The 17,285-nt window shown below is 33.5% G+C and overlaps 1 protein-coding gene across 1 annotated transcript in view; it reads left to right on the top strand.

Moving 5' to 3' along the window:
* The window catches only part of MALRD1 (MAM and LDL receptor class A domain containing 1), a gene marked incomplete at its 5' end in the record, with an annotated part of 573,210 nt that overhangs the window by 293,753 nt on the left and 262,172 nt on the right, over positions 1-17,285 (top strand). The gene's annotated exons all lie outside the window — the stretch shown is intronic.

Here is a 17,285-nt window from a genome sequence, read left to right as displayed (position 1 = left end):
GTAGTTTATTTGTACATCTGAAAGAAGAATAACTATCCATTTTAACTCATATGTGGGTGATCATTAAGGGAACTGATGTTAGATTTTCTGGTTCTGAGCACACCATGCAAAGTACTGGAACGGCTCAGGAGAATGATCAAGGTATGATTACATTGCACTGCTTATTAAGTGTGACACTGTAATGCATTTTCTTACTGAGGTTTAATTGGATGTTTCTGTCAGGGCTTTAATTTAGTATAATAAAGTGACAGTGTTCAGGGAGCAAGATAACAAAGTATATATTAATATTAATGAGACTTGGTTCATATATCTTTACTCTCTGGCAAGTTAAAACGGCAGCAAAAAGGAGATGGGTGTGTGCGTGTGTATTTGTATGTGTGTTTGTCTGTGTGTGTGTGTGAGTGTGTGTGTGTGTGTATGTGTGTGTGTGTTCATTTCAAGAATCTAGTTAGAATTGTAAGAACTCTGACTTTATAAACCTACTTTAGAGGCCACTGATGTTTTATCGTACATGAACGTCGGTGAAGTGCCCTAGCGCTGATGGAAAACGCCTGACCCGGAATTCACGTGAGCTCATATGTCTGAATAGCTAATGGCTACACAGTCCATGTTTTATCTGAAACCTGAGTTAACATTATACTTTAGGATTCTTCTATAATAATGCAGAAAAGCCGGCCTAATAAAATAGATGCAACAAATACCACAGTGATTTCTTCTTATGTTTACATAGGGAAACTTCCTGAAATACAATGCTCAAAGTTTTCACAGGAGTGTTTTGCTAGTACTCTATTGAATGTGATACTTGATTATGCGATGAGTATCATGTGAAGGGTTTGGTGTAGCTCCACAGACTTTTATTATTTCCTTCATTCTTATTTACATTTCACCTCTTATATAGTAACAAACTTTATATTAGTATAAAATGTACAATTCAATTGAGGTATGTCTTCCTAACAAGTCATGCTGAACTCCTGTGGTTCCTCCAATTGATTCCTATGGATGTTTAACAGCATTTTTAAAAACTTGTCTTCCTATCATATTAAAAAACAAAACAAAACAAAACAAAAACTTATTTTAAAATATACATATATCTATTCTTTTTAGTGACGCTTATTGCAAAGGAGAGTAATCTTTCAAAACATATATTGACTTTTTCATGAATTTTAGAGCAATCATTTTGTTGTGCTAGTTAATCTGATGCATATTTTTGATCAGCATTACAAAGTACCTCTTAGGCTTCTCCCTGTGTGGAACCATGCTGGATTTTACCCTGCTCATTAGTTAGAAAGCCTCCCAGCCAGATGGCAAACACAATAGGGGCAGGGATTCTGCCTTGAATTTTTTCTTTCTTTATTCCTCATCTTTTACAATGGTCCCAATGTATGCCGATGTTGCCCCCGCTCTTCTCCCCTGCCTATATGCCTCCTTCTGTGTTTCCCTTTTTTTCACCTCTGTACCAAGTCCAGCACAATCTGGTGAATTCAGCCTTTCACAAAACTTGGCTTGACCACTTTTGCCCACCTTGATTATTCCTTCTCTGAGTGCCCCTCCCAGCTCCAGAGAGCCTTCCTGCTTTCTCACTGGCTGTTCATTTATATTCTAGTTCAACAGATTATAAAATCTTGAGAGCAAGGCCTTGGGGTTTTAGTCTCCACGCCCCTCCCCTTCCCCTAGCTCTTCAGAGGAAGGACTACTGGATGAAGGGATGGCAGGAGGGAAATGGTGCCCTTACAGAGCCTGCTGCCAAGCTCAGGACAACCCTTGTTTGGGACAAAGGAATGGCTGTTATGCGTTACATGCACGACATCACAGTCTAATCTGGAGAATTTGTAATCTAAATCTGAAATATAAACATATAACAGATGCAAACGGCACTGAACCATTGAACAATAATTTAATGACAATATATTAGGTTGGTGCAAAAGTAATTGTATTTTTTGTAATTATTTTTACCTTTTAAACCACAATCACTTTTGCACCAACCTAATAGTGTTAAGGGTAGTATTGATTGCAGATCACAACCACAATAATGCATATTAATAGATACATTTATTGAATATCAACCACATACCATTTATTGAACATCAACACTTAAATCACATTTCATGCAATTCTTGGCACAACCTTCTGACTTAAATATTGTGAGCCCCCTTTTACTAAATGGGGATGGTGGGTGTGGTAAAGGAGTCTTATAGAAATAACCTAACCATTCTATGGCTACCTAGTCAGTCAGTGACAGACTGGGAATTTCAATCCAGGTATGTTTAGATCGCAAACATATATGTCCTCCTCACCCCCATGCCAAAGTGTTCCCCACTGATGATAGTGTTTCACTCTCATAATGAGGTGGAGGTTCTGTTGTACTGATATCTATATTCATTGCATGTAATCATTTTCTTTTTTAGGAAAACAAAATGAATAATAGTTCTTAGAATGGATATCTGTGATTCTTAAACTACTCCTGTAATAAAGGAGTGAATTTTGGGAAATCCCAACAAAGCAAAGCTACTGTTTTAGGAAACATTTAGTAAAGAGCAGTACTGTTTTATAGATTGTATATACTATACTTTTCTTCTGTATTTCTTGCTTGAGAAATACAGAAGAGAACTACTTCTGTATTTAGTTCAGTTGCATGAGAACTACTTTTCACTAAACAGATGTAATTGAAACAAATATAACCTTTGTGTCTTAAATCAAAGTGATGGGTAAACTACAAGGAGATGCAAAAAGTGTTACACTGAGAAATTAACTTTAATTTTTTTCATTTCCTTTGAAGTTTCCTTTAGTTATAGAAAAAGAAAAAGCACATGATGAAATGAAGTAACTAATTTTTTTCAAGAGAAATACTTTAAAAAATATAACTAGTTTAATTATGAAATTGAAGAGTTTGTCAGGTAAAAGGATTATTACTTGTTACTCACTATTTGAGCCAAGCTACTTGGTTAGTGGAATTTAATTCATAAGAACAGGTTGTGATCTTTGCTTTTCTACTGCTTTCGTTTTATGGATAAGTCAGATGGGCTAAGTAGTAAGTCCAAGGTTATCAGTAAGTGGATGAGCTAGGACTCGAACTCAGGTATTATAAAAATTAAGTTTAGAATGTTACACTGTCTGTTTGGTTTTTTATCTTTCTACATGAAGGTAGATTGGATGTTAATAATCTAAATTAAAATATGTGGGCTATGTGTTTTTTGGAATTTAGTAATAATTCATTTTTAAAATAATATACTTATTCTTGACAACATTTAAAATTTTTACCTACCTAATTACTCATTTACATTCAGTATTAAATTTCTCATTCAATTTAAATATATTGCTTTTCAGACTATGTAAGATTGAAATGAAAAATGAAGCAAGGGCTCAAGTAGAGTAAGAGTTGTACAACATATAAGTTAACTTGTTTTCGTTTAATTACACTTATTTTTCCAGTCACTTATTTTGTCATGGAGTAATTATTGATGAGTAATATGTAGATTCTTTTTCATTGATTAAAATCTGCATATTGCAATACATCAAAAAAAATTTGGAGGGAAATTTTCTGTCCCTCCAAAATTGTTACCTATAACAATTTTCTGTCATAGGTAAAAATCTGTCTAACCTCATCAAGCAACAAAAGGTGTTGCATCTTTTCAGCTAGCCGTTTGAATAAAATGCAGGAACACCTGCTACCTGAAGAGCATTATTGTGTTTTGGAACTACTCCATCTGTAATGAACTGTTGATTTTTTAATCAAGATGGCTGTATACTGTAGGGAATTTGAATCTATTTGAGTGAAGACATTCAGGACTATCTATTATCCCATCATGATAGAAAACATAATGTATTCAAGACAGAAGTGGAGAAAAATAATGTATTTCGGAAGAGCCCTCCTGATTATAGCAGCCTTGTTATTCTGAAAGACCGTAATTAAATTAGTTCATTGCTTTATCTTGCTTAGTGATTCAGAGAATTTTGGAGCTGGTGGGGTCCTTGACATACATTTAATCTAAACTATTCATTTTACGGATGAAGAAACTAAGATTATGCGGTTATATTTCTTGCTCCAGCTCACATGGTATTTTTTTTTTTAAAAGTTAGGATATGAATCCAATTCTTCTGACTTACAATGTAGAGCTCTTGTACTTGACTTACTAAAAATTCTATGTAAAGATCATATTAAATATGAAAATACAGAGTTTGATCAATAGGCTGTGGAAAATGTCAAATCAACAGAGGAAAGTCCTTTGCCTACTTAGCAGACTGTGGCCATTTTAAGTTGTCTTTTACCCTCAATCCAGAAAACAATGAGCCTCAGTTGTCACCTGGCAAAAGTGAGCTTTCACCATCCTTCCCCAACCACCACTCACTACCCTGTCCCCACACACATGCTCACCACAGTCCTAATTTTGAGATTTACAATTACTGTAATTGCTAATGCTACAGGTGCCTATTAGAGTATGTCCGATAGATTTTCGGATTCAGGCATACTATTTTGATCTCTTCAGCTTACTGAATATCTGATGCTAATATTAGTCACATTGATGACATTTTTATTCATTATTTCAGAGAAAAGGATAGAGAATATGGACAGAGAAGATACATAGAATCCAGATATAGAAAGTTGATTTTTCAAAGACTATCATGTGGATTTTGGACTGTAAATCAATTAAACTAAACTTTTTTTTTAAAGAATTGTTTTGGTACTTTAACAATTCAATCTACAGAGTGTGGGCTATATTGCATTATTGCGCTTGAACAAATCAGCTAGCATTTCAAGCGGTAGCCATGCAAGATATCAACCCAGAGTTCTATAATTAGTTGCCACAGGGTCACAATGCCCTGAATTGTATATATAATAAATGTCCCAATCATCCAGGAGAACATGATAATGTTTGTTCCAGGGATAGTTTTGAGATTTTTAAGTTTTTTGTTTGTTTGTTTGTTTGTTTTTAAGTTTAGCTTCTTTTCCTATCTTTTCCCTATTTCACATGCCTGTTCTGTTGCTACTCACTAGACTAACCATGCAGCTGGTGCCACTGGAGTCCCTTCTGTATCGGAGGAAAGGTTTCTGTTACGATGCTAACATGTTAGCTTAATTGACTGTGGGAGGTTTTGCTTTGCGAGGTGCATATGGTCAGCTCTACAGAATGTTATTCTCACGATTATTGCTGCTATTTCACTTCCATTTCGACTCGCACTACTGCTACTATTCTTGTGGCTTCCAATTATTGGCTGATTCCTTTGTGTTGTTTTTTTTGTTTGGTTTTGTTTTTTCGTACAATGTACTATCTTTTACATACATCCAGTCATTTAATCTTCAAAATGAATTTGCAAGGTAGATATTTTGTCCAAATTTTACAGACCAGGAAATTGAGACCCAGGTCACATAAATAGTAAGTGGTCTAATCAGGATTTAAAGCCAGTTCTAACTTCAGAATCCATGCTCTTAAACTACTACTTTCAACTTCGCTATGTGAATTTAATCCATTCTCATACTCAGGGGGCAGAGATATTACTATCCATCAAAGTTTCCAGTAGCTCTGAAATCATAAAATTACAGGTTTCCATCTCTACATATTAATAAATTCATAAGTCTGTTCGATACATGTTAGAAAGGGGACATGATTATGTTCAGCAGCTTCTGTTTATTTTGTTAATTTTTCTGACTTAGCTTGTCAATATCTAGTAACAGAAACCATATTTATATAAATCACTCTCCCTCATACCTAATATAATTCAAAAATTTCAAAATCATGTTTAACAGCTGCATGTTGGTAAGGAAAGAATGAATCTGAAACAATGTAAAATATATAATGATAGAAGAAGAATTGACTTTGGATGGTGAACACACAATGTAATATATACCATGTTTCCCCAAAAATAAGACGTAGCCTGACAATCAGCTCTAATGTGTCTTTTGGAGCAAAAATTAATATAAGACCTGGTATGTATTATATTATATTATACATATTTTATTGTATTTATTATATCATATTGTATTGTATTATATTATATTATATTATATTATATTATATTATATTATATTATATTATATTATATTATATTATACTATACCTGGTCTTATATTACAGTAAAATAAGACTTGGTCATATTTAGTTTTTGCTCCAAAAGACGCATTAGAGCTGATTGTCCCGCTATGTCTTATTTTTGGGGAAACCAGGTAGTTGATATATTATAGAATTGTATACTTGAAACCTATCTAATTTTATTAACCAATGACACCCCAATGAATTTAATAAAAATTAAAAAAACAAATGAGTACAAAACTAGCAAGATGAAGTGTCTTAATTAATTGCATCAAGTTTTATTCAAACATGAAATCATTAAAACTATGGCAAGCATCTGTTCTTTCAGCATCTTCCTCTCATGTGATCAAACTGAGTCAATACCAATTTTTCCCTTTTGAAAAATAAGGCATTCTAAATTAAAAGTAGGATTGTTCAAAATCAGGGATTCTTAATCGTATGTGTGTGTGGGTGTTTGTGTGTGTCACAGACCTCTTTGGTATTCTGATGAACTTCTCAATCACTTCTCAGAATACTGTTATAAATGTTTAAAATAAAATATTTGAATTACAAGAGAAACAAATTAATACTAATTATTAAAATATTTTTTTAATCCAAAATTGTACTTAGTGAATGTATATTAAATGACAAGGTCTAACAGAGGATAAAATACTGTTATTTCAAAGGAGTGATAAGCATAAATGATATTTTTGAGGTAGTCATAACACTATAATGTGATATTAAAATATTTGCTATTGTGATCGGTGAGTCACAGGTACTACTAATACCTATGATTTGTTGCCTGTATTCACGATTGATGAAAATATCAAGTTTTAGTTGGACGTAGTAAAAATAAAGTTGCATTCCCCCCATTCCAGTTACAAGCCTCTTAAAAACCAGTGCTTTATATATAAAGGGACTTGAGAATTTTTAATTTTGTAAGGATATCTATCTTACATGCTCAATGATTGTGATTATTTATTAAGAAAAAACAATGTGCCTTACCAACTAGGAATTTCGGGCATCAAATAGCAACTCTAGTTCCCAATGATTGAAACATAAAGTCACTGAAGATAATAGTCTATCTGAACCAAGTTCAGAGCAGGCTACATGTAAATGGGCTTCTCTGCTGCCACAGCAAAATGCCCTTTCAGTGACTAGATATCAGGCTAGCAGTCGGGTAGAGTCAGCCCCTTTCAGACTGAATGCTAGTGGATTCATATATTTAGGAGGTTTAAATCTCCTAAATCATGCAGATTTAGGAGTGTCAGTTCAAATGTCGTAAGTAGTCACAGCTATTGACTTTTTATTTAATACAAGGTCTGGGTGAAGGAAAAGAATAACAATATTGTAACCTGCCTAATTTGAGATAAAATTGACCAGTAGCTTCATATGGTCACTGTCCATCTGCCCACAGAAAATTCATAGGTGCAATTGTTGTATACAGAACTGCCCTCTACATGAATCCTGAGTGCCAGTCAGTTACATTTCAACTTCACTTATTTCTGACAATATTTGCCTTTGACTGCTTCAAATGAAGTTATCACAGCAAAACATCCTTTTTTTCTTTCCGTTTCTTTTTCTTTTCTTTTTTTTTTTTTTCAGAATGAAAGGGAAAATCATAATAGTCTTCAGCACATGATAGTAACTCTTTTGGGAACTCTTAAGTTCTCATCAGTTTGAAAGCTTGCTATGTTAATTTTTTATGGAGCTTGCGACTCATGCTTCTATCAAAATTGGTTAGAATTGCTTCTCTGTGGGCTGATTGTTCTAACTGAATCACATCCTTGACTCAGAGGCTGCTATAAAAATTGGTAATCTGTTTTTACTAATTATAGTTCACAGAGTTAGAATAGAGAAAGCCCCTGTGATTCCCCCTTAAGTATAATGAAGATAAATACTTAAAGTCCTAATGATGTTAGCAATCATATCTCTATAACAGATGAATATATAAAACATTCCTATTTGTAATCTTTGGTGTTTAAAATTATTTTTTTTAATAATGAATAGTTAGGCTTACATTTATATTTTCCAGATTAGTGCATCTCTCCACAGCTTCTAAAAAAGTCAGGAATTTTTAAAAATAATCTATGACTTGTGTTAACAAAGCTCTGTGGCCAATTCTGCTATGATTTCACCTCTATGGATAGCATTATGTGAAAGACATAAAGATAAGCTGGGCAGTTTAGGATACACTATGCACCATTTTGGACTGTCTATTGCTAACTAACAGTCCCTTTAATTTAGAACTACAACTTTGATTGCAAATACTGAGTTGTCAGCTCAGTTCCAACCCATTCCATCCTTATGTCCATTCATGCATTCACACAAATCTTCCGTGAGCTTGTAGTAAATATACTTCTTGCTGACACGGAGCTTACGAGTTGAGAGTGGATGTAACCGCTTGCAAAAATCAGCAGTATGGCACTCAGTCTTTCGATCAGATCTCTCCCATTAGAAACTGAGTGTTCATCGGTATTTTATTGTCCACTTTCTGAAATTATCCTGTTCTAGAGAGGGTGACTTAGGACTTCCTCTGCTGCATGAGAGGTCCTAATTGAGTGGCATTGTGTTCCCATACCACTGAGTCTTTGCGTCATGGCCCTACTACACGACATGGTGATGCTCTCTATGTAAAGTTCTGTTCTCCGATGACTTGGGAGTTTTCCTGATGCAGAGGTTGCCTCTGCAGTGTTTACTGCCCAATGTAGCATAATGTCTAGCATTTAGGAGGTATTTTAATAGAATGAGTGAAAGTGCGCGCAGTACATAATGAAATGCCAACTATATAGAACTAAGCATTTAGTATTCCAGGAATTCAAAAGCTATTAAAATATTTATGGACTGAAAGTGCTTAGAGGAAACCTGATTTTGAAAGTTAAGAAGAATTTGGATAAGTAGAGGAAAGAGGGGAGGGCATTTCAAATGAGGAAACACAGAAAGGTAGAGAAGTATAAGATGTATTCAGTGGACCCCAAATTTACCAGTTTTCAGTTAGTAATTAAGGATATAATAATAATGAAAATAATAAAGTAAACATTTATTTAACTCTGTAGTTTGTATCGTACATTCATATATCTGATATTGTGAAACTATTTTTGTTATTTAATGCATCATTGCTTACTTTTATTGTGTTTGTAATTTTCAGTTGTTTCTGACTTATAACTTATCTTTAGTTTTAATTTAACTTTATAACCACATTCTGAGTAACTTGTAATGCATTTATATTAAATAATTGTAATGTATCAAGTTATAAATGAAAATCAACAATTTGTACAAACACTAGTATAATCAAATTTAAAAATAATTCAAAACTGGTTTTTGAACAACAAAAGAAAAAATTGGAAAATTAAGTTCTTAAAGATTATTTTTAATGAACTTAACTTTTTAATTTCTGCTTTATATGAGAAAAATAATTTCAACTTAGCTGCTTGATATTCGTACATTGTTGACATTTTCTTTTCACCAACTGACATGATGGTGAATAACTTTTGTAGAATTAAATTAAAAGATATAAGTTTTTTATTTGGTTCTCATAGCACAAGTTATAAACAAAATCACTTAGGATCAAATATAACCAGCATTGACAGGACAGTCTGTGGCAAACAATAGACACACAATTGCCACCTCTTGTGATATGACTTGAGACTGAATAATTAATCAAGAGAAAGTTCTTCAATCAGAGTTACTATTGTAACATCTTGTAGCACTCATCTTACATACATTTTATGTAATTTTGAAGAATTCCATATCAATGCTGCTCATGTGATACAAAAGAAAAACACAACAAGATTAATAAATATTGAAAAATAAGATTTTTCTGGGTAATGTTGATCTTTGGAAGGCCACAAACCACTGGGGTAGCTAAGATTTTACTCCCCTAGAACAAACTTTTGGCCCCATTAAGAATGCATGTTATATACTTCTCTTTGCTGCTCTGCGAGGTGCAGAGCATTCGTGGTGTTCTGAAATCCTTTTTTTCTTTTAGGGGACATCATTGTTCATCTTTCCCAAAGACAACCTTTCCAACCTAACACTGTTGATAAATTTAGTTTTTCCTTTAAAATATTTCTCATCAAGCCAATATAACCACATGTTATCCATACACATTTATCTTCTATGTTCTTATCCATGCTTTTTCATTATCCATGACTTTTTAAAATCCATGTCTTTTCCTGTATTTTTCTGGTACTTACCACTTTCGAGCACTATCTTGAAGGTAGGACACAGGGACAATTTATTTTTGCATCCTCCATGACGAATGGCTCATTGTTGGCACATAAAATACTAGTTAGAAAAAAAAAAGACAGATTCCCAGTTTCTCAAGCTTAAATGTAAACAGGGAGAATTATATGTAAACACATAATACAATGAATTTACAAAGTGGAAGATTTGGGGGAAATTTTGAGTGGGAGCTGAATATGGAATCACCTATACAGTCTAGAGATTTTTCATTCTATATATAGCCACCATTTTTGTGGTCCTAATTCAAACCCCTCTATCATGTTATGGTGGATGTTACTCTCTCAATAATGGAAAAATAGAAAGATATTAAAAGTGGATTTCGCTGAATTACTGTTCTTTTAATAAATTAGACCATGTACTTATGGATTTACTTTATGTATCAGACCTCACATATCAAGGCTTTAACATTAAAATTTCCATGGATGACTCATTGAAGACTTTGTTATAGGTTACAAGTACTGATAAATGTTATTTTCCACTCAAGATGTGCCATTTACTACATCCTACAGATTATCATTGTACATTGCTTTGTCCTCTTTTATACTAACCTGCTGGAGGCAAGAGAGCTTACTTATTACTATTATGTTTTAAGTTATATGAGCTGAGGGGTCATTACACTGAGTGCCAGCAATTGAAGTGACATAGAGACTTGAGGTTAAAAAGAAAGGTTAAATAATATTTTCTGTGAATTCATGGATTTCTTTTCATCAGCATTTATGAGCCCTGAGGATTTTAGGGGTCATATTTTTAATGAGTTATCTTGACTCTTTTTTACTTCACTGGGGATCATTCAGCAAATAAAATCTCACCAAAGTTAGAGGTGTATATGGTCCTGAATGATGACAGAGTGGTGAGGAAATTCTTTTGGTTAGAGGAGGAAGATTTAATTTAAGGGGGTTCGTTTAAATTATTTTTTGAGACAACCTCTAAATGATAAGGTAGAATGTTGAAATTAATTAATCGCATGGCTTCATTTGAATTGGAGCTAATTTTTCTTTGTAGTCAAAAGAACATACCTACATACACAAACACACATAAATAGAAAAGGAGAAAATAATACTCCAAATGGCATCAAACAAGCTAAGATTTTGCAAAGGGACTTTGTTCATTTTGAGTTCCCACCTACCCCCAAAAAAGAAAGAGAAAAAGTCTAAAGAGAAGATAAAGAAATAGTCAAAATAAGAGGTGATTTTTTTTTTTAATTTTCTTTCTACATTTGAACACAAAATATAATGGAAACTTATAAATGATTTTTATTTTTGCGATTTACTTTGTTTACTTGGACGTGGAGAGATTATGAACAGTTTTATTTTTACAGATATATATATATATATATATATATATATATATATATATATATATATATAAATTAGTAATGATTTGCGAGTGCATTTATGCTTTTTTTACTATTATTCTATCCATGCCATAATAAACATCGTTTGAGAAACTCATACAATACATTTAAACAGATATCTCAGTACTTGAAAAATGTTTTTATATTTCGTGAAATGATTAAAGGCACAGTGTTGACCTGGAGCTCCAGACAATTTATCTGTAGTGAAGATGTACTACCTTCTATTTTATGCTAGAAGTTTTTGATATATCCTGCTTTCTTAAAAATCGCCCATTTTTTACCCTTCAAACTTCATAGCCAAACATATGGGGTTTTTCTTCATAGCTTACTGTTAAATGTCTAAGAAAATTTTGTGAATGTAAACATAGCCAGGCAGTGAACTAGAACCAAATAAATGGCAGTATATGGTTCAGAATGACTAGCAGACTACTGTAGATTCATTCTGTTTTTCTAGATCTCTGGGGGAGAGATAGCTCCATATTTTATTTTGTACACACATGATGTAAATTACTTATATTTTATTTTAAGTCAGAACTGCAGGAAAGTTCTGTTAAATTTCATAACTTCACTGAGAACTGCTAAGATCCAATTTATTATACAAGGCACAGTACTCAATTAGTCCTTTTGTACCTTCTCATATATGACAATTGCCCTGAAAATATGTGAAATTCTATGCACAGAGAAGAGAAAGCTAACTTACTACATTTTTCCTTGTAATTTCCTATGAATATATCAATATAAATAGTTCTACAGATGTATTCATGAAGATAGTGTGTTATTCAGTAGATATTTCATAATGACACCAAAAAAATCAATCCTGTGAAAGAATTGTGAAAATAATTGAAATTCAAAATGAGGTATTGGTGGGTTTTTGTGTATATTAACATTACTGTAATTTTTTTTTTACTATTTCTCAATTGGGTAATAAATCTTGAAATATCTTCCTTGTTAGTTTTGATGAAGAAAATGAGAACTGCTACTACAATGTAGAAGGAACTCAATTAACAAAATCTCTACTTTTATGGAAATTCATGTTCAGGAAGAAGGGCCATCTTCTCTCCCCCTTTAAGGGGTCACTGTTATCTAGTATTTTTGAGATTATATTTTTATTATCACTGAGTTCTTTTGTTTTCTTTATTAGGAAGTTGCTTCTCAGCATTGTACTTTTACCTGCAACTCTCAGCAATATTTTTGACCTTGATTATACTGTTCCAGTTGCTGTCTGGGACTCTGAGACCCCTGGCTTTATACCCTGCTACAATTACTTTGCAGTTTTCAACAAACAAAACCACATTTCCCTTTGATCTCACCCATTAATTCAAAACAAACAAACTAACACAAATCTTATGTGTATGTCACAGATTTTACAGAAGGGTTGGAGCTAATTAGAATTTTAGAACATAAAAAGGGACATAAAATTAGCTCCCAACTCTTACTTCTTTGCTTCATTTTTCACCTCCCTTTGAACCTTTCAAGGAATCACTTGACCTGTCTTTCCAATGCATAAAAATAGACTCAAATTTCAGATAACACCATCCCCTAAACATAGCAATTGATTGTGACTTTGGATGCATTTTCCTCTTTTTTTTTTTTTTTTTTTTTTTTTTTGCTAGAGCAATCAAAAAACGCTGTGACCTGTATGAGCTCATTTTTCAAAGTGTGAGTTGTTTAGCTAACAGAATATCACAGTGGGCTTCTGGTATGGTAAAAGATCACTGGATTTGTAGCCAGAGAGAGAGACTTAGCTTTGAATCACAGCTTTTTTACTTATTACTCATGACCTTGGGCAAATCACTTAGCACTTATGAGCTGCTCTCTCTATATAAAAAGATGGTCATAATATGAGTCAAAATAGTTTTAGGATCATCAAGTGCTATACTAATGAGTGACAGTGTACTTCAGAAACTATACGCATAAAACAGTTAACAAGTTTTAGGTTACATTTCTATCAATTGCTAAAAAGAAAAGTGAGCATAGGAAAGGGAGAAAAAGTAATATTCAAAATATTTATTTTGTTCTTTTATTAAACATAAATTAAACTGTATTAAAATATGTATCATCTAACTGTGTGATCCATCACATTTCTAAATGGGGGTTCTCATATTGTTTTCATGTAAGTGTCCTTTTGGATGCCAGAACTTATTAACTGTGTTATTGTCACACACTGTCTATTGGGAGGGTGTGCATAGGACTTTGTGCCTGTTTTCACTGATAGCTAGGCTATGGTGAGATTCTGTCAGGCATTAAGCTTAAAGCACCAGATGTTATTGTCTGCTTTCTATAACCTGGCTACGGATGTCTGTTGTTCAAGAGATAGTGTTAGAAAAGCAGAATGCTGCCATGAGGTGGCTTATTCATGACAAATAAATACCCAGATAAAACTATGATGTTTCTTTTTAAAGTAAAGGAAGGACATTGATTATATGTCGACATAATCCATTAAAAAAACATTATTCCCCTCTTCTCACATGACAAATGTTCAATTAATCACCCTATCTCACAGATAAAGGAACATTAACATGATACAATGTGCAGACAACACACATTTAGTAGCTCTTATTGAGAAAAATAAAATAAAATGCCCACACTTTGTTATCAGAGTGTCAGCTCTCCGTAAAAGCACTGAGTATGAGGAGGAGAATCTCATGATTAATATGATTTTCTCTGATTACCATGTATAACCCTTGTGTCCACCTTCCACCTCCAAACACCTGTATAGCCCTGCTTCCTACCTTAAATGGGGAGGGGTCTCTCCTCCTGATGAAGGCTAACTCCTCCACCTCTGGTCTCAATTGTGTCCCAACCCTAGAATCTGACTTGACATGAGCCTGGATTAAATCTCAAGATTTAAGCTCCCGAATCTGTACTTTGAGCGACTGTACCCTATTTTTTCTATAAATAAATAAAGAGCTCCTACAAATTGCTAAAACTTAGCCAAATGAGCAAAAGACATAAATAGGTATTCCACCTAAGAGGCAGTGCAAATGGCCACGAAATACATGAATATTTGTTCCACCACTGTAGTTGTTATCAGGATAATACAATCAAAACACAAACAGATATTATGTCATACTCAATTGTTGAGAAGAAATTGAAAAGGCAATGTCAAGTATTGCCAAGAATGTAGAACAACCAAAGATTTTATACACTCTTGGTGAGAGCATAAATTGGTATAACAATTTTGAAAAATAACTTGGTGGTAGTAAGTCAAATTGAAGCTGCATGTATCCTATTACCCAGCTATGTTTCTTCTTTGTATATTTTCTAGACAATATTTTACTCTGTGTTCAGGAGACATGAAGAAAGAAAAAAAATTCAAAGCTGAAAGTTTATAAAAGCTCTAAGCTAGGACCAACCCAAATATCAGCCAACAGAAGACTGACTAAACATGACTTTCTCTAGTACAAAAGGAAGAACAAATATCAAACTTACACCCATGCACATGGATGCCCTCCTTAAGCAGGTTCTCCTCTCTAGCTTCGCTCCCTCCCATTCATTTTTCCTTTTTTTTGAGTTTTTAAGGAATCACATATTCTCTCCTTCTAATGCATAGATGGACTCCGTTAAATAATGCATAGTATGTTCCCACAATGGCAATCGTATACTAGTGAAATGCATTACAAAACAAAATATTAAACAATTAAACATACCATTCAATTAGATAACAGACAAGAGACATGAAGAGTCATTTCACTGAAGAAAATAAACAAATGGCAAGAAAAATCAAGAAAGTTTTTCCAACATTATTAGCTGGTAGTAAATGCAAGTTAAATCCACAATGAAATATCACTTCATACCTATCATAATGGCCAAAATAAAAATAAATGTCAACACCTGAGAAGGATGTAGTGACACTGCGTCACTCACACATTGCTGAAGAGAATATAAAGTGGTACAGCCACTCTGGAAAACAACTTAGCAGTTTCTTTAAAAACAAGGAAGCAGACAAAAACTAAACATGCAACTCCCATGCAACCTTGTCATTAAACTGCCAGGTGTTTATCCCAGAGAAAGGAAGACTGAAGTTTACAAAAACTTGTACACTAATGTTTATACCAGTACCGGTATTACTTGTAATAGCCCCAAAGTAGAAATAACTCATATGCCCTTCAAGGGGTGAATGGCTAAATGAACTGTGGTACATCTGTATCTTGGAATACTAGCAGCAATACAAAAGGAACAAATTATTGATACAGGCAACAACCTAGATGTATATCCAAGAATTATGTTGAGGGAAAGAAGAAGATTCCAAAAATTTATCAACTGTATGATTCCATTTATAGAATGTTCTTTGAATTACAAAACGATAAAAAATGAACAACAGATTAGTGGTTGCCAAGAGTTCGGAGGGATGGAGGTGGGAGAGAAGTGGGTGTGGCCCTAAGAGACAATGAGAGACAGGAGGTTCCTTGTGGTTATAGAAATGTCCTGTATCACTGTCGATATCCTGGGGATGATATTTACTGTAGTTTCACAAGATGTTTCTACTGGTGCATCTGAGTACATGGCATTGCTGCCTTATTTCTTAGAACTGTATATGAATCTACCATGATCTCAAAAAAAAAAAGAAGTGTAAAAATAATTGTAAGTGTAAAATACAAATACTCGTGGTGGTTTTGTTTCATTTTATGAACAGCTAAACTTTCTCTGCAATTTATACAATCAGAAAGTATTCTACTTAATTATGACATTATGTTTAGTTAGTTCTGTAGAACCTGTAGTTCGTGATTTTATCACAAATGGGTATCACAATAATCTTAGTTTATGTTATTCCAGATTTTAGTGAATTGGTAGCTTGCTCTGTGTCTGTTCAAGCCATGTCCTGTCATTAATATGTACGAGATAATCCCTGGCTAGTTACAGTTTCTTGTCAACTTCACCCTTATTTCAGCAATTCTTATTTCCAAATGTATGATTTTCATACTCCCTACTTTTGATATTGTCTATATTATCAGATTTCAACTTTTAGATTTTGGCTGTGACTTTGGTAAATGGCTTTTGATATTTTGTACCCAAGGTCAGTTTAGATTATTTTTTACCTCATTACAGCTCACTCTAAATGAAGCTCATGAATGAGTACTCATGAATGTCAAGTCTAGAAAACAGACACTTTTTTCACTACTTTAAAATTCTAAGGAAAGTAATCCACACTTTAGGATACAGCTGTAGTCAGGTATTTCAAATCAAAAGAATTACACAGTACAAGTCATAGCTCTTAACCTTTGGAAATCTAAATTAAATCTCTCAGCTAAGTGTGACCATTGTGCACTTTAGGAAATAACCTTGGTAATAGATGTGAGGAGAGTGTAAGTAGAAAGAAACTAGTGAATTGTTCTCCCTCCCTCCCTCCTTCCTTCCTTTTTGTCCTTCTTCCTTTCCTTCCCCCCTTCCTTCCTGTGTTTAGTAAAGATCTGCTTTAAGTCAGGCACAGTTGGGAATAAATGTTGCATGAAAGCAGCAAATAGATGATTAATTTATTATTCTAAAAATTCTATTTAGCTTGTAGGATAGTTCAGAGGTTGGACACCCACTCTGTCAAAAACTGAATTTGTGTAAACTAGCATAAAACAATCTTGGTGGAAATGTTTTATAGCAACAAAATCTCTCTTAATAAGTTATTTGACCATAAGGATTTTTTAAAGGAGTTTATTTCATTAATGCTGTCTTAATTGGCCTTTTTG

The sequence above is a fragment of the Rhinolophus hipposideros genome, assembly GCF_964194185.1.
Source record: "Rhinolophus hipposideros genome assembly, chromosome: 1".
NCBI classification, from domain to species: Eukaryota; Metazoa; Chordata; class Mammalia; order Chiroptera; family Rhinolophidae; genus Rhinolophus; species Rhinolophus hipposideros.
Note: the sequence above shows the minus strand (reverse complement) of the source record. Positions and strands in the feature narration are given on the sequence as shown.